Raw genomic sequence first — 14769 nt, 5'->3', positions numbered from 1 at the left:
CTTATCCATCCAGCTTCCCTTTGAAAACAATCACTTCCCAGTGCCCTGCAGAAACAATTAATGAGTCCGAGTTTGCTTAGCCTTCTGAAGGTGTGAAGTACTTGAGAGGTATTGCTAAAGCTGCTTTATTAATTATTACTAGCAGTAGCGAGGAAGCCAAGAGAACCAGCAGCCATACATGCGTAAGGAGAAATTTCTTTTACTATTCCAGTTAATTGCTTCTGAAGTTACACTGGCTAATTAAAGACAGGCACTGGAACCCAAAGAGAACATAGGCTGTGAACTTTGCAAGTGACAAACTGATTCAGAATTAGCTGGGGAGATACAGTAGCCCAAATATCAAAACCTGAGCGTTAGAGGTACCCCAATCCACACCTGTATGTACATATCACATAAGATTTGCATGCTTAGTTCTTCACACCAGGATGGCAGTAGCTGGCAGTCACATGACTGTTGTTGTTTCGTCGTTTAGTCAACTCCGACTCTTCGTGACCCCATGGACCAGAGTATGCCAGGCACTTCTGTCTTCCATTGCCTCCCGCAGTTTGGTCAAACTCACGCTGGTAGCTTCGAGAACACTGTCCAACCATCTCATCCTCTGTCGTCCCCTTCTCCTTGTGCCCTCCATATTTCCCAACATCAGGGTCTTTTCCAGGGAGTCTTCTCTTCTCATGAGGTGGCCAAAGTACTGGAGCCTCAGCTTCAGGATCTGTCCTTCCAGTGAGCACTCAGGGCTGATTTCCTTAAGAATGGATAGGTTTGATCTTCTTGCGGTCCATGGGACTCTGAAGAGTCTCCTCCAGCCCCATAATTCAAAAGCATCAATTCTTTGGCGATCAGCCTTCTTTATGGTCCAGCTCTCACTTCCATACATCACTACTGGGAAAACCATAGCTTTAACTATACGGACCTTTGTTGGCAAGGTGATGTCTCTGCTTTTTAAGATGCTGTCTAGGTTTGTCATTGCTTTTCTCCCAAGAAGCAGGCGTCTTTTAATTTTGTGACTGCTGTCACCATTTGCAGTGATCACGGAGCCCAAGAAAGTAAAATCTCTCACTGCCTCCATTTCTTCCCCTTCTATTTGCCAGGAGATGATGGGCCCAGTGGCCATGATCTTCGTTTTTTTGATGTTGAGCTTCAGACCATATTTTGTGCTCTCCTCTTTCACCCTCATTAAAAGGTTCTTTAACTCCTCCTCACTTTCTGACTAGCCTGGCCTAATGTAGGACACCATGGAAAGCTACCACAAATTCTTTCTTCTTTGCCCTAAGGCTGCAGAGGGTATGGAGAACTTGACCTTGTGCAGTGTGTTGCAGTGTTGCATTGGCTTGGCTCCACCATCCAATGCCTTGCCCCTCCCCTCTCCCTCTCGGGAAGCACCAGCTACTCTTGATAAGTGATTGCACTTGTATTATTAATTGATATGGTTTGACTGATTGTTTGATTGCTTTGATGGATGGATGGCTTTAAGTGTCATAACGGTCGTATAATCCAGCTGAATTGTTTGCTGGATGGTTTGTTGCGCTCCGAAATGATTTCCCTGCATTTGATCCGTTACTGTAAGGATGTATCGATTCGCAATTTTTTTGTTTCTCTGTCGTGAGCCTCTCTGAGCATATGTGTATGGAAAAGGGGCATAGGAATTTAAAGAACAAAGAACAAACGAACCAACCCAGTCCTGTTGCACATACTTAAGTACCCCTGATTTCAGGGGGTCCTCAAAGTTGAATTGGATTGTGCAGTATGTGGAGTCCCTTGCAAATTTCCCACAGTGGCCTTCTGTATTCATTTGAAAAGTGTGTACCGAAGGCTTCATTCTGGAATGGCAGGTGCACAGGGCTGGGGAGGGATATTTACCGTATTTTTCGCTCTATAGGATGCACCGGACCATAGGACGCACCTTGTTTTAGAAGGGGAGAACAAGAAAAAAAAATCTCCCCCTCTCTGCGCAGTGCCCCTTCAGCGAAGCGGCAGGAGAAACGGAGCCCCTTCCATTTCTCCTTCCGCTTAGCTGAAGGGGCGCTGCGCCTTAGCTGAAGGGGCACCTACCCTTCAGTGAAAGGAACCCAAGGCCTCTGGAGCGTGGTGGGAGGTCCCACTGCACTCCGGAGGCTTCAGGCGCCTATCTTTGAAGCCTGGAGAGCGACTGGGGTTGGTGCACACCGACCCCTCTCGCTCTCCATATAGCCTCGGGTTCCTTTCGCTTGTGGGGCTGGCGGTAGGGAAAGCCGAGCTTCCCTCACCACCAGCCCCGGGGAGCAGCGGGAAGGCTGCGCGAAGGCTGCGCACAGCCTTCCCGCTGCTCCCCGGCCTGCTGCCTTCGGAGCGCAGCGTGACTTCCCGCTGCGCTACACAGGCTTCGGGTTCCTTTTGCTGAAGCCAGGAGAGCAAGACTCAGGCGGTTATCCCTGAAGCCTGGAGAGCGAGAGGGGTCGGTGCACACCATACGACGCACACACATTTCCCTTTAATTTTTGGAGGGGAAAAGGTGCGTCCTATAGAGCGAAAAATACGGTAACTTCTCCCTGCAGGCTATTTTTCTTCTCAAAAGCACCTACGGTATCTCAAGAGGCTTTCCTCCCTGCTGGGGAAAAGATCCAGGCAGAGTTAGATTGCCTCACTGGGCGCCACAACAACGACAAACAACGGAAGGTGAGAGGTAGGTGCAGGTGCTGAATTTTGGCGTTGCACAGGGTGCCGCTGGAATTTTAAAGCCCAAATCCTGCCACTGATCCATGGACCTGTTTTACTCAGTGATAACGTGGCCACTTAACTTACTACCCCCCACCCAAAGGAAATGCAGGTGTTGTCAAGGTAGGACTTTGAGGCAGTCAGACGTCTATGGCCCCATTCAGCAGATCCCCCCGCCAAACGCAGCAGGGATGGCTTGCCACATTTTGAAGCAAGTGAAGTAACGCACAACACTATCTAAAAAGCGATACATGGCATTGTTTACCAGAACACGCTCTACTTGGAGCTGCCTTTGAAGACTGCTTGGAAGCTGCAATCGGTTCAAAACGCTGCAGCCAAGCTTCTTACAGGGGGTGAGATATAATAGGGCTCATGTTATCCTTTTGTACCAATTGCATGGGCCGTCCATTTATTTCAAGGCATAAATCAGAGTTTTGTTTCCAAACATAATTTTGATCCATAAAGGGCCTTTGAAAGCCTTGAGTACCAGCCACATACACACCTTACACTGAAAACACTATTATGCCACCATTGACAGCGATGGCTTCCCCAAAAGCACCCAGGGAACTGTAAAGGATGCTGGGATGCCTGCTCCCCTCACAGAGCCACACTTTCCAGAACAGCTTAACAGTCCATCTTTTTCAGCAAACTTTGGCACTCTACGAGAATTAGGAGTACAGTGGTACCTCTGGATGCGAACGGGATCCGTTCCGGGGCCCCGTTCGCATCCTGAGTAGAACATAACACGCAACTGCGTGTCTGCATGTGCGTGGGTCACGTTTCGCTGCTTCTGCGCATGCACATGACGTCATTTTGAGCGTCTGCACATGCATGAGCGGCGAAACCCGGAAGCAACATGTTCCATTACTTCCGGGTCGCCACGGAGCGTAAACTGAAAATGCTCAACCTGAAGCATATTTAACCCAAGGTATGACTGTATGCTAACAACTATCGGCACCCTTAACAAACTACAGTTCCCAGAATGCTTGGGGGGAGCACTCTGGTACCACTTTATTGCTTCCCCCGGGTGCTGTCCTCCCAGACATACAGTTCCCAGTACACTGAACAAACTACAGTTCCCAGAATTCTCTGGGACTGTTAAAGTGGCATAAAACTGCTTTAAAGGCCTGGTGCGGATGTAACTGCAATGACAATAATGTGTATTTTTAATTCTTCATGTGGGTTGGAAGGGTGAGAGAGAGAGAGGACTTCTTTATCCCAGCTAGTTCTTTGTACACGTTGACTGAAGCGAACCAGAACGTTGGAAGCATCTTCCTCTTTGCAAATAATGCATTTCATTTCTTTTTTTTTTGCCGCTGCTTCTCTCTCTTGCCGGGCCCGGCTTTTCGCTCCGGACTTAATGCAATCAGCTTATCAGCGAGGGCGGCCTTTCGAGGCAGGCCTTGGTAGCGCAAGGGGCCTCCTTAATCTAATACAGCAGAGTGGAGAGGGGGGGAAAAAGAGAAGAGGCAAGGACAGATGTTCAAATACTTTCACCTTGGCAACAGGGAGCTCAAGCATGCTGGGGAGGTCAGAAGGGCAAAGGGCAGAGGGGAAAGAAAAGCTGCCTAAGCAACAGGCATAGCTTAAGGACGGCGCTTTAGGCCCAAGGCTGAGAAAACAAAATGGTGGGGCAGGGCTGAACTTGCCTGGAAACAAAATAATGAAGTCAAGGACCTTCTGCGCTCACTGGGGAAGTGCTTAGGTCTTCAACAGTCCTATTTAAGTCTGTCACGATAATACTATATGTTTCAGGGTGATTGATTCCTAACCCCAGGTGCTGGGTTTGCAACCCGCCCCCCTCCAAAACACCTCTCCCTCTAGCAAATTGCAAAATTCCACTTGGAGATTATTATTATTATTATTATTATTATTATTATTATTATTATTAAGACCGTGTTCCTTTATTCTCCTTAAGGCAAGAAAGGTCCCTGTAAGGTTTTGCCGAGAAGAGCGTTGTTTGTTTTTGTTTTTTAAAAAAAAACTCTGCAAAAGGCGAGGTGGAGGGAGAACGACGCCCAAGTGCCTTTTCCACGCCGCCTGTTTTGACGGACTGAGCAAACAAGTTATTTGGGTGACAGGCAATTTTCATACTGATTAATTCCCAAACATGGGGAACAATGGGCTCCTTGGGCTTCTGAATAATGCATGCCAGGCGACGCAGCCTGCTGTCAGCGGGGTTCCCGGCTAGTGACAGAAATTCACACTCCGGGGCTATTTTAAGAAGTCGTCACCACCGAAATTGTTTGCGTTCTCCATCTCCAACATCCGTGGCGCAAACATGTCAAGAACAGGGGATGTTGTCAGAATATAAACCTTGTTGACGACGGTGTCAATTACGCAAATCTGATATGGACAAAGGTTGCAGGGAGGGGCGAGCCTGCCTTTGTCCTCCCCCGCTCTCTCCTGACCAGCAGGGCTGGTATCTTGCACTGATGGATTGCTTGGGTTTCAATGGTCGAAGGGAGCTGTCACAAAGCCACAGGGTCCTCTCTGGAGAAAGTAGGGAATCTCCTGTGTGTGTGTTTTTTTAAAAAAATATTATTTATACCCTGCTTTTCCAAAGAATGCGCGCTCGAAGCAACCCAGAATGCAAGAGAAACAGAACACAATTCAAAACGGAAAGAGCAAAGTGGAACGACACAAACAAGAGTGCAGAACCAGAAGAGGACAATCTAAATAATAAAACGTCATCTGGGATTTTAAATAAAGTTTTCAGTGCCCATTTGTGTGTGGGAGATGTCTCTCCCTACACCTTACAGCAGACAGCAGTAGGCAGTCTTGGCTCCTGTCTCCTGTCTTCCCTATTCCTCTATCCTGTAACAGGCAGATTGTTGGAGATACCTTGGTGAATACCAGTCGCTGGAAGCTGCAGAAGAGGAGAGAGCTCTGGTGCTTGGACCCTGCTTGCAGGCTGAACATAGGCATATGAGAACAGGATGTATGAGTAGATAGGCCATTGGTCTAATCCAGCAGGTTCTTCTTGTGCTCTTAGGTGCTTACCCGGGTGGGAAGGAGAAAAGAAGGTGGAAGCAGCAACGGCGACAACAGTCAGAACCAGCAGCACAGCTAGGGAAATGGAGGGTCAGCTGTCAGGTGACATTGCGTGGCTACAAGCAGATGTCCAACCATGCCACCTGGTGCCTCCAGGTCTAGTGCCCATCTAAAACCAGAATGTGATCAGGAAGCTCAATGGAAGGAAATCCAACAACTGAGGTCCCACCGTTCTCTCTAGTAATAATAATAATAATAATAATAATAATAATAATAATAATAATAATAATAATTTATTATTTGTACTCTGCCCATCTGGGTGGGTGGCTTTCAACAAAGATTAAAAAATACATTAAAATGTCACACATTAAAAACTTCCCTTAAGATGTCTTCTGAATGTCAGGTAGTTGTTTATCGCTTTGACATCTGCTGGAAGGGCGTTCCACAGGGCGGGCGCCACTACCGAGAAGGCCCTCTGCCTGGTTCCCTGTAGCTTTGCTTCTCACAATGAGGGAACCGCCAGAAGGCCCTCGGCACTGGATCTCAGTGTCCGGGCAGAACGATGGGGGTGGAGACGCTCCTTCAGGTATACTGGGCCGAGGCCGTTTAGGGCTTTAAAGGTCAACACCAACACTTTGAATTGTGCTCGGAAACATACTGGGAGCCAATGTAGATCTTTCAAGACCGGTGTTATGTAGTCTCGGCGGCCGCCCTCAGTCACCAATCTAGCTGCCGCATTCTGGATTAGTTGTAGTTTTCGGGTCACCTTCAAAGGTAGCCCCACGTAGAGCGCATTGCAGTAGTCCAAGTATGTGCCAGCCTAATCTTTTCTGAAGCTGGGAAGGGCTGTAGTTGAATGGCAGAGCAGCCCTTGGCATCTCCTGGTAGGGTTTGGAAAATCCCCAGTCTGAAACCAGTCAGTGTTGGTAATACCAAGCTAGATGGATCAACGGTTTGACTTACAGAATCATAGAATTGTAGAGTTGGAAGAGACACCGAGGGTCATCCATTCCAACCCCCTGCAAAGCAGAAATCTCAACTGAAGCATCCATGACAGATGGCCACCCAACGTCTGCTTAAAAACCTCCCAGGAAGGAGACTTTGTATATAAGTGCCTTTGGAACTGCAGGGTAATAGTCCTTTTTTTATAAAATAAGCCCAAAGCAGAGTGCAATACCAATTAAACACTATAAAATCAACCAGTAAACAACAAAAGAGGAAAGAAAACAGCACATACACAGTCAAACAACTTTTTTACAGAGGGCAGCAGCTACACAGTGTCAGTCCAAAGTCTGGGTGAATAAGCTGGTTTCAACTGGTGCCGTAAGCTTATAAGACGTGGTGCCAACTGTATTGGGGGCTGATGGGGGGAGAGTTAGTCAAGCCAGGTGCCTGTATGGAGAACACCCTCTCTCATGTTGCTTCCGCTCTCGATTCATATTGCTGCTCAGGAATATTTTTTTTGGTAAAAATACATGAAATCAATAACAGCAGCATTTGTGCGCTGTTTCGGCCTCTTCAAAGCATTTCACCCATCACAGTGGTTCCCAGACTGTGGGCCATGACACACACACACACACACACACACACCGTGGAGGCAAGGAGTTGCCCCCAAGGGCTTCACAACATTCTCAAGTAATGCCTGTGAGAGTGAGGAAAGAAAGTGTGAGTGTGAAAGAGAAAGAGAGAGGAATATGTGAGCAGAGGGGAAGGGAGGAATCGACCAGACTGCAGACCGTTTGTAAAACGATTGAATTTTATTAATTTATTATTTCCTGCCATTCACTGTAAGGTCCCAGGGTGGGTCGAAGCATTAAAAATGTAATAGAGTCGTGCCTTGGTTTTTGAACAGCTTAGTTCCCGAACGTTTTGGCTCCCGAACACCGCAAACCCTGAAGTAGTTCCAGTTTGCGAACTATTTTTGGAAGCTGAACGTCCGATGGGGCTTCCGTGGCTTCTGATTGGCTGCAGGAGCTTCCTGCAGCCAATCAGAAGCTGTGCTTTGGTTTCTGAATGTTTTGGAAGTCAAACAGACTTCCGGAACGGATTCCGTTCGACTTCCAAGGTATTGTATGACTGTACAGTATAGCTCAGTCAGTAGAGCACAAGACTCTTAATCTCAGGGGTTCGAGCCCCATTTTGGGTGAAAGATTCCTGCATCGCAGGGGGGTTGGACTAGATGATCCTTATGGCCCCTTGCAACTCTGCAATTCTATGGCTCTATTAAAAGCACTTATAACAAAAATAAAATAAGGTGGGCTTTATGGCCACTGTTGCCAGTCAGTTCAACACCATTCACCGTGGGCGCCATTGAAGATGAAGCCCAACTCTGCCATTCCTCTGGCTGGTTCCACCACCAAGTGTTGTAGAGTTCAGGATACTCAAAGTCACCCATTACTACAGGACTTCCTCCTTTGATTTTGTTCTCTTAAGATACCGTATTTTTCGCTCTATAAGACGCACCAGACCACAAGACGCACCTAGTTTTTGGAGGAGGAAAACAAGAAAAAAAATATTCTGTATCTCAGAAGCCAGAACAGCAAGAGGGATCGCTGCACAGTGAAAGCAGCAATCCCTCTTAGTGTTCTAGCTTCTGGGATAGCTGTGCAGCCTGCATTCGCTCCATAAGACGCACACACATTTCCCCTTACTTTTTAGGAGGGAAAAAGTGAGTCTTATAGAGCAAAAAATAATGTAACTCTGGGTCAGGGGAGACAATAGTACAACCCCAGAACTAATTTACTCTTGAGGCCCAGGAGCAATTCTCTCGGGATTTTTACCTTCTTGGACTCTAAATGCCATCTTTGACGTACATTAGGAAGATTGATATGCTGCAGATGTCGAAAGAATCAGCTTGCACATGTTCGCCACACAGCCATTTTTAAAAATATGCTCCTCCAGCCACCTGGAAGCACAACTTATCTGTACATCCTCGACTTGCCCCAGATAGATAACACTCTTTTGAATTTATGCACTAACAAGGCTTTTCGTTTTCTTGAGGCTGAGTAAAACTATTCCGCTTAATCAGGACCTTGGGAGGACGACGCGTTGCACCCTTTTGTTGCAGTGAGTTTGTGAGCTGGAAAATTCTGATGGTAGATTGGTTTTAAGTTGCTTTTATATAGGTTTTATTATGTATCTTAACTTTACGTGTGCCACTTTAAGAACCCTGCATACTGGCAAAGAAGCAGACTGTACATTTTAAAAACTAAATTACAGTGCAATCCTATATATGTCTACTCAGGAGTAAGTCCCACCGAGTTAAATGGTGCTTACTCCCAGAATATAGGATTGCAGCTTTAATTAAATAAGTCTGAGATAATAGCTTCCCGAGAAAATTACATTTCCTTTTATAGGTTTTCTTCATGGCACCCTCTCCTTTTCACCCTCAGTTCCCCATCTGTGAAATGGGAATAATTATGATCTCCCCTGCAAACACAAGGCAGTTGTTGAAGCAAACACAGTAAAGAAGACTGCATAGTGGTTATATATGCCAAAGCCCTTTGCAAATTTTAAGTGCTATCTCATTATTACACTGGGGTGGCTATTACTCTGCATTTGTGCTACAATGTGTCATTCCATTTCCGTGTTTGGGGACATTTGTAATGGATTTAGGCTGCAGAAAACAACTTAAGGAAAATAACAAATGCTCTAACGATCCTTGAAGATGCTTGATTGATACAACATTAGGATCCAATTTTCCGCTCACCTTCAAGAAAACCTTCATCTCTGGTCTGGAAACATGTGTGAGAAATTACATTCTGATATTTCTTGGGGAAGGAAGAAGAGGGGGGGTTGACAAGGCGACTGGAGTTTCAATCCAAACTCAAGCTCTTCTTTCTCTCTTTCACTCCTCCTAACCCGACATTAAAGTTCTTTTCCAATAGAGAACAGAAGTTAGGCGTTTGTATTTTAGAGAATGGCCTGAGCAAACAGAGAAGAAGAAAGAAGCCCCAAAGGCTGCAATCCTATACCCTGAACATGTACAGTGGTACCTCGGGTTACATACGCTTCAGGTTACATATGCTTCAGGTTACAGACTCCGCTAACCCAGAAATAGTACCTCAGGTTAAGAACTTTGCTTCAGGATGAGAACAGAAATTGTGCTCCGGCGGCGCAGCAGCAGCAGAAGGCCCCATTAGCTAAAGTGGTGCTTCAGGTTAAGAACAGTTTCAGGTTAAGAACAGACCTCCAGAACGAATTAAGTTCTTGACCCGAGGTACCACTGTATAGGATTGCAGTTTCAATTCGACGATGGAACCATCTCCCTCGGGAGGTTGTGGACTCCCCTTCCTTGGAGGTTTTTAAGCAGAGGTTGGCTGGCCATCTGTGACGGATGCTTTAGTTGAGATACCTGAGCCTTGAGGTCCCTTCCATCTCTACAATTCTGTGATTCTAAAAAGCTAGCCCAAGTTCCACTTGATCTCTGGGTATGGCAATCTTTACAAAGTGATGCCAGTCATCCAATTAAATTCCCCCTTCACAAGAATGTTGCAGGAATTATTCCTGTGTAGGAATAATCCACATGGAAAGCGTTACTCAAAGGAACAAATCCATGATTCTGGTTTTGAAGGAAAGCCCTTTGAAGTCATTTGCCATTTGTCACGGATCCTTCCTGTAAAATCCATGTGGATTTTCCTTTCCAGCACAACGCTATGCAAATTGTGTGTCCATCAGATTTCTCGGGAGACTTAGCTATAGCTGGTCCTCAAAATGTTGCTAGCTTCTAGCCCCGGACGGGAAGGATTAACGACTTGGGAGTTGCTGCGTCATTAAACTTCAGACAACAGATTTGGACAACAACCCGGATTGGAATAGAGTCGGGGGAAGCTGAGCCGGCAGATAGACAGTTGGAAAAATATACATACACAAATAAAGCTGTATACGACAGATGAAAGGATATTTGATTTCTGACATGATTGAGGATCGTAGAGCCAGGGACGGAAAACTTCAAAGCGTTAAAATTGGGATGTGGAAAATATGGAAACGAGGAGAGTCAGGACTGAGATTTGGTGATATGCTTCAGAGGTCCAGGCTGCGGGGAGCCCCGAAAAATCAACAATTACAATTTAGATTATAATTTGGTCTTTTTTATTTTAGTTTTTTGTTTTAATTGGATTATGATTGGATATGTTGATTGGACTCCAGATCCATATGCTTCCAGACTCTAAAGCTCAACCTCTCTCTCTCTGGGTTTGTCCATACCATTGTTTAATGCCAATAGTAAGCTTCTTGCAGCTCCATTAATTCTCTGTTGGTCATATGACATTCACTGGCTTCCCAACATTTTCCCTTCCCTCAATCCAGATTTACTCACACCCTCTTCCTTTTCAGAGTATCCCCAATACGAGAGACGATAAAGTGCTGGAAGGCAGTGGTTTAGATTAGAGGAGAACATACTGTTATGAGTTTGGGTGCCAGAGATTGTGGGTGCAAGACACCCATAATTCCTGGATTTAGTAAATGCTAGAATTTCATCAGTGCTTGGAGTATTGAGATGGGGTGACAGACGCTGGATTTAGCAAAGTGCTAAAATACAGGCCAAGCCCATTTTTCCCTGCTCAGGGAAACACCAGAGAGGCAGGTCATTAACACAGAACAAGGCTCATCAGCAAGGCAAAAAACAAACAAACCCAAAAATCAACATTCCTGGCTGCCAGATGGGTGAACCCTGAGCTCTGTGTTAGCAGAAACAAAGGCCAGCAGTAGTAGAAGTTTTAGGATTACAGTTTCCCCTGATGTTTCTGTTGGTAATCAGCGACAAACTGGAGAATAAGGATGGACAGAGCACAATGGGGGCTGACAGTTTGACCCCTCGGTGGCCACCCAGGAAGGAGGAGAACCCCCTTGGAGTTTAATGCTCCATGGTAGTCTCAGGTTGTACACCTGTGTAAATAAACCATACAGCATAAAGACACCACAGTCTCTGCTGTCCCTCATTTCCAAAAGGAAACACGAACCCTGGGGAAGCTCCTGGACCCCTGAATTTTGCATCAACAAAGGAGAATCAGTGGTGGTGCAGTAAGCTTCCTATTCACATTAAATGACAGTATGGATGAGCCTTCAGTCATGCCAAGCCTGCCAATCAATTGCTCCGTTTCTCACACAGGAGACACCTGAATGATATTGCCTACAGCCAGGGAAGGGGAAAGAAAGATATGGCTCTCTTTTGCCACACTGCCTCTCATTTCAGATGAGTCTGCAGGTATTTAGTTTCCTTAGCAACATATTGCCCTTAGCTTACATAACAAAGGGGATATGACAGATCTGCTGTTTACATAACTAAAGAAACTGGTTTGACCATTTCAGCTGTCCTCCTCTTTTCTAGAGCCCAGTCTCACAATTATATAATGGTAGGGCTAGATTATCCCAAGGGATATCCAGCCCACCACATTAGTATTCTTGTTATCTTTCGTGGAAAATATATCTCAGAACCAGTCACATAGACTCTATGAAGTCTACGAAGAGAGAAACATCACATTATTTTTCACGGTTGGGCAAAAGATTCCTGCATTGCAGGGGGCTGGACTAAATGACCTCCGTGTCCCTTCCAACTCTACAATTTTATGATTCTATGAAATGATCCGATTTATATCTTCACCTTACCTTTTATAATGGCTCCCTTAGCTTTTTAAAGCATGGGGAATGACTCCAATCGGATGGAGTCAGGCTTAAGACTTCTGGATTTCATAAAAAAACCCCACCCCAGCCTTTCACTCCAGAATTCAAACATAAACTGTCTGCTCTTATTTCCTCAACCATGAGGCCTAGAAACTTGTGAAAATTTGAAAAGTTCAAAAACTATTATTCCTGGGGCCTGCAAACTCCCTTCCAGTTCTCTATCCGATTTTACCTGTGGTTCCACAAGTGTGTATTCACAGAGGGAGAGGCAAAGTGACCCGTTCTCTCTGGGGATTATCTGAAAGTACCTAGTAAATTGATCATTCTCCAAGTCCCTGGTGGGAAAGGAGGCCTCTCCAGCCTCTCCCTTTTCTTGGAGCACTCTTTGCTGATTGCAAACGGTCCTTAGTAGCTGAAATGGAAACAGCAAGCAGCTATTTTGAGCACGGGGCCCTCTAGGCAAGCTCAGTCCGTTGAACCCTCTCAGCTCTAATTTATTGGAGCAGATCAATACTAATTATTTTAGTGCTTAAGCCTTATGATGGTCCCTCTCAGAGCCATAATGATGATCTTTTACTACCTGTTTTGTAGCTTTACTGTATCATCCTTCATTACGGGGCACAGGGCTCCAAGCAGGCAGAAGGAGAAGCCGCTCTAGGCAGGGTGACATGATACACAAGGCTCTTCAGAGCCACATCTTTATAGCTGTTTAACTGGGCAACATCCTTGAGCGTCCTATTGACAAAAAGGAGGGTGGATGCTGAAAGACTCTGGGAGAGGATGATTTCATGCCAGCCCAAAATTCACACCAGATTCCAGGTGCTAGGAAATTGGGAACTTAATGTTACGAGCTGGAGATCGACTCTGTAAGCTTCCAGCAACCCTTTAATGTAGTGGTGCATGCTCTGGTTATCTCCCGCTTGGACTACTGCAATGCACTCTACGTGGGGCTACCTTTGAAGGTCACTCAGAAACTGCAATTAATCCAGAATGCGGCAGCTAGACTGGTGACTGGGAGTGGCTGCCGGGACCACATAACACCGGTCCTGAAAGACCTACATTGGCTCCCAGTACGTTTCTGAGCACAATTCAAAGTGTTGGTGCTGACCTTTAAAGCCCTAAATGGCCTCGGTCCTGTATACCTGAAGGAGTGTCTCCACCCCCATCATCCAGCCCAGACACTGAGGTCCAGCTCCCAGGGCCTTCTGGCGGTTCCATCCCTGTGAGAAGTGAGGTTACAGGGAATCAGGCAGAGGGCCTTCTCGGTAGTGGCGCCTGCCCTGTGGAATGCCCTCCCATCAGATGTCAAGGAAATAAACAACTATTTTACTTTTAAAAGGCAACTGAAGGCAGCCCTGTTTAGGGAAGTTTTTAATGTCTGACGCTGTATTGTTTTTAATATTTGGTTGGAAGCTGCCCAGAGTGGCTGGGGAAACCCAGCCAGATGGGCGGGGTATACATAATAAATTATTATTATTATTATTATTATTATTATTATTATTATTATTATCGGCATGTTTTGTGTTCTTCTGGCACCATGGAACCACAAAATTGTAGGTGACTGAGGGTCATCGAGTCAACCTCCCTGCAATGCAGGAATTTTAAATGAAGAATCCCTGGCAGGTGTCCATCCAACCTCTGCTTAAAAATCTCCAATAGCGGAGAGTCCACCAGCTTCTGAGGGACTCCATTCCAAGTCAAATGGCTCTAACTTGGAAACTCCCTTCTTGAAGCATCACTCCATTTGTTCTGGTCCTACTCTCTGGAGCAGAAGAAAACAAGCTTGCTCCATGTTCCACATAACAGCCCTTCAGATATTTGAAGAGGACTATCATATCACCTCTTGGTCTTCTCTTCTCTAGGCTACACATACCTAACTCATTCATGGCAAAGCTTGGTTTCCAGACCCTTGATTATTTTGGTCGCCTTCCTCTGTGGAAGCTCCAGCTTGTCAATATCATTCTTAAATTGTGGTGCCCAGAACTGGACACAGTATTCCAGGTGTGGTCTGACCAAGGCAAAATAGAGCGGTATTTTTCCTTCTCTTGAGCTGGACACTTCAGTTGATGCAGCCTGGCATTGAATCTCATAACACAGTGTCCTTGCAAAAGAAACAGCTGCAAACTTAGGATGCTTCCATATCTGCTTATTTACAAATACATGACCTGAACTTCAGGGGAGCAGGACAGCATCCAGGCAGGCAGTGTTGGCCTTATCAGTTGATGCAGCTCCTTCCCCCACTGTCAGGGCTGGAGCCAGGCATAGGTCATCAACAAAGCAATAACTCACCCAAGGCCAGTGAAGTTAACTCTTTATGCAAGGAAACAACCACAGCTCAGACCTCGTAGTGTCAGCAACTCTTGCTAGGAAGCCTTGCCCTGATGAAGCAGTTGTCAGGACTGAAGATCTCCACCTTCCCAGGGCTCACTAGGACACCTCCTTTTCAGGGTCTTTCCCACACGG

The sequence above is a fragment of the Podarcis filfolensis genome (genome assembly GCF_964270895.1).
Source record: "Podarcis filfolensis genome assembly, chromosome: 12".
Taxonomy (NCBI): Eukaryota; Metazoa; Chordata; class Lepidosauria; order Squamata; family Lacertidae; genus Podarcis; species Podarcis filfolensis.
The sequence above is the reverse complement of the archived record's forward strand: the minus strand, read 5'-3'. Positions refer to the sequence as shown.